Here is a 4,480-nt window from a genome sequence, read left to right as displayed (position 1 = left end):
AAATGAGCATTTATTTTGGGCGACGTTACATATTCTTTTACTGTTAAAAGGGATAAATAATCTCGATTTCTTTATCCGGAGGGGAAGGTAGGACTCACTGCTTATTCTAACGGTTGTCCAATGAAGACGACGACAGATTCACACCAGGCAAGACAACAGATTTGCAGTTCATGGTAGCCTATAGGTATATAAGCCATACCTATGGCCCCCTTCTTCATATTGTTTGTCTATTATAGAATGAGATGTTGACATTACCCGCCTGTGATAGAGAAGCTTCATTTGAACATTTCCCGGCCACATTTCTTTCCTTGCCCACTGCCGTTGAAAAGATGAACTATATTAACTTTATTCCCAACATCTCATTTGTTATGCCTCAATGAACGCGAAGCTTTTAACTGATGGATTTATGCAGTTACCCCAGACATTTTTGTCTTTAACCGCAATTTTCTTTTACTGCGGAAATACAACATATCTTTCTTGCTTGTTTGTTTGTATCTTCCTTGCCTTTAGCAAAATGATCTGGAGGAGGACTGAAAATTTTACTTCCCTTTATATTCAGAATAAAAGAAGGATAACCAGATAAGCTATTTCGTCTATCTGAGGAAATCCCTTTCAGGTATCATATAATCTCGGTAGTCAAAAATTATTAATAAGATCCTAGCTTTTAGGAGAGGGAGAGAAATTTACAAGGATTAGGATGTCTCAAAGACGACTTAGTCCATCGGAGGAGACATCGTGTCCTCACTTATCACTAGGAGCAGGTTTTACTGTTCATTCACTGTCCTAGTGATTTTGTCTAGCTTTCTTTTAAACTCTTCCACACTGTTGCTGTTTATAATTTCTGGTGGCAGTTTATTCCATGTGTCACAGCCCTCTTGATTTGAGACTGCCTTGACGAAGTTATGCATTTTCAGCTGACTGCTGAAAATGCATAGCGGGCAAGAGGGCTTTCGAACTGGGGGAAAATATCTCCCAGTTCGAATCCAAAAGTCTCAATTTTCCTCTTACTTAAATTTGTTTCCATTCTTCTACTATCTTTAACTCAGTTGCTCAACCTAGCTGTCCCCCCCCTCTTCACTAAAACCTTCTTACAGGTTGGGCAGGGGCTGGGCTTTTTTCGCATTGGCTCTTTCTTGATCCAAATGGCAGAGACTGTAGAGGTTTGGTCCGCCTCTCGAGTATGTTTGGACCCTGAGGATGTTGATATGATTTCATAGCAATATCCATCAGGGCGGAACTACCTATGGGGGACTAGCCTGCGGAATCCGGGGAGGTATAGTCTCTACGGTAGGACTCTCGGCATTCTTTTCGGTGTGCCCTCTATTGTAACATGAATGGGGATGATTGCATACTAGTTATGCCCTCAGTCCTATCAAGCGGGTTTGCTTACACTTGAGCCACTCATGTTATGGTAGAGCTATCCCTTCGGGGTAGGGTAAGGAGTGGACATATGGGAGTCAGTCTCTGCTGAGTGTCTTTGGTGAGAGAGGGGTGGTGTGGGGGGCCTGGTTTTCTGCCTGATTTGCAGTAGGTTTTTCAAAATTTCTGCTGAAGGATTTATGAATAACGACCCTATGATAAACTCCCCCGGACAATGCGACCTCTTGACACTACCCTCCTCTTCGACCTCTGGCACGGACAAGGACAATCCTATAGAAAATTCAGTTGTACAAAAGACGACCCATGACAAGACCTTGAATGTGGCTATGGAAAGTTCTAGCAGTGGTGAGAGAATCCTTTATGTTGATAATCTCTCCTCAGACTTCAATTGTTTTTACGTTTATGGAAATGTTTGGAAGGTTTGGTGAAATTAAAGTCATAAAGTATTGTGAAACTAAAGATTTTGCATTTTGGAGGGTTTGGATTGAGTTTACAACTCATAATAATGCCATGAATGCTTTCAAGTGCTCAACTAAGGAAAACTTAAAATGTATGTTAATTTATAAAATGCCCAGAATATTGAAGTTGATTCCTTTTATCCAGCAAGAGTCAGTCAGGAAACTACAGATGGGAAATGTAAGGTGAGGACATCTTTACCTGCCAGGTGGCTAATTGTTTTCTACAAAATCAGAATTTTGCAATCTTTTCCACTCAGGAAACATTTGAGAACATTGGCAGGAACAATGACCAACTCTGATATTACGAGGTTTGGAAAGAATAGTTTTTGGTTCATGCTAAGTCTTATAGACAAGGTCACATGATCTCTAAGTTGAAAAATACTGATATGATAAAAAGAGGTCAAACCACACTATAGTTTTAGTTATGCCAAGGGAGTAGTATTCAGTCAAGACCTATATGAACTGCCTGACGAGGAATTGCTGGAAATGAGCAATGATAAAGTGTGGGAAGATTTTCAAGGTTCCAAGATCAAGAATGATTATTTTCACTTTTAATAATGATCAAGTTCCTGATTATATATATGTTGACAAGGAGAGATTTCGTGTTAGACCTTTTAAGCATAGACCACTCCAATGTTTCATGTGTTTTGGATATGGTCACTCGGCAAAGGTATGTACTAGGAACCAGCTATTGCTGCTGCTCCTTAAAAAGCATGAAGGCGAATGTACTACCCCAGTATTATGTATAAATTGTAAGGGAAATCATAATGCAAGGCATAAGGAATGTGAGTCATTTAAAAAAGAAGTGTTAGCCATAGAGAAAGCTCATGCTGAACATCTAAGTATTAGCCAGGCAAAAAGACTTTTGTTTCCAAGACCTCAATATAGTGAAGTAGTAAAAAGTGGAAAATCTAATATAAAAGATCTATCTAGAATACCAACTTCAAAGTCAAAGCTTCAGCTATCCCTTCTGAGCTCGAAGTACATTCAAGCATCTCCGCCTTCATCCAAGAAGGCCCCTTTGTCCCCTCCCGATGGGCCTCCTCTGGGCTTCTGGGAGGTCTCTCGGGCTTCTAATGGTAGAAGCCTCACAGGCAGCTCGCTGCCTGATCTGGGTATGTCCCAGAATGACACCTTGATCAGTGCACCTCATAAGGCTCAGGTGCACGCTGCAGAGATGGTGCCTCTTAGAAATAAGAGACCCCGTACTCCATCATCATCTCCACCTATATCCCCACACCATAGTAGGGTTCCAAGAGAGGAAATAGCAGGTCTCTTGAGGATCTCCCTAGTTCCTCTTTGAAACAAAGACCAAGACCAAGTCTTTCCAGACCAGCCCAATCCAAGTCCAAAAAAAAAAAAGTAAAAAAAAAAAAAAAAAAAAAATCTAATAGTAAATAATGGCTCTATGTCAGTGGAACATACGAGGTTTCCATTCAAACAGAGAACAGGTCCGGGTCCTTTCAAGGAGCATAATTTAGCTGCCTTTGTTTGCAAGAGACTAAACTTGGTAATGTTTCTCCTAATTGTGGACAAAAACTTTATTTTTCACAGATCTCCACCACCTGTAGGGTGAACGTTCTCATGGTGGTACATGTATTATTGCGGCCAAGTCATTACCACAAAAAGTTATCAAATTAGACTCCATACTGCAAGCTTGTGCAACAGATTTTCATCATAAATGGGTCACTCTGTGCTCTCTTTATCTAGAACCTGGCCTAGAAACTCGATTGGTGGACAGAGCTGGCAATCCAAGACAATTAGAGGTTGAAGATTTGCAATCACTTTTAGACCAACTACCTCAACCTTTCATTCTGATGGGGGATTTTAATGCAAAACATACTTTGTGGGGGGAAGGTAGGTGTGATCACCGTGGTCTTATAATTGAAAGATTAATAGATTGCAATGATGTAGTTTTAAGGAACGACGGTTCTCCTACAAGGTTTGATGTAGCCCATAACTCTAGTTCAGCAATTGATCTTACAATATGTTCGTCGTCATTACGATTAGACTATAAGTGGTCAGTGGATGAAAATCTCTATGGGAGCGACCACTATCCCATCCATCTTAAGTATGTACAAAATACCCACCCTCCCCATCTTTACCCAAGTGGAAGATAAAGGAGGCAGATTGGCAGCTGTATGAAAAATCTACCAAAGTCAATCGTAAGGCCAATGAATTTCCTTGCCCCTCAGCTGCCTACGAATATCTCGCTAGTATAATGATTGGAGGGGCAATGATGTCAATTCCTAAAACATCAGGGAAACCCCGTCGTCCACTGGTACCTGGTGGAATAGTAAATGTGCCTTGAGTAGGAAAATGCAAGAGCCTGTTACAAGCGATATCGAAGGCGTCCTGTCTTAGTTAATAGAATAATATACAAGAGAAACCTCGCCAAACAAAAGCAAGTCTTTAAGAAGCAAAGGAGGGAATCCTTCATTAAGTACATATCAGAATTAAAGTATAACTCGCCACTTTCTCTGGTTTGGGATAGAATCCGTAAATTACTAGGAAATTTTACCCCTGCTCCTTTACCTATTTTGAAAATCAACTTGGTAGTTATATTCAGATGCAAGAGAGGTGGCAGAGGCCTTTGCTCGTCACTTTTCAAGCATTTCAAGCCCCCAGTCACTACTCCCTGA

This window comes from Macrobrachium nipponense, chromosome 32, assembly GCF_015104395.2.
Source record: "Macrobrachium nipponense isolate FS-2020 chromosome 32, ASM1510439v2, whole genome shotgun sequence".
Lineage (NCBI taxonomy): Eukaryota > Metazoa > Arthropoda > Malacostraca > Decapoda > Palaemonidae > Macrobrachium > Macrobrachium nipponense.
The sequence above is the reverse complement of the archived record's forward strand: the minus strand, read 5'-3'. Positions refer to the sequence as shown.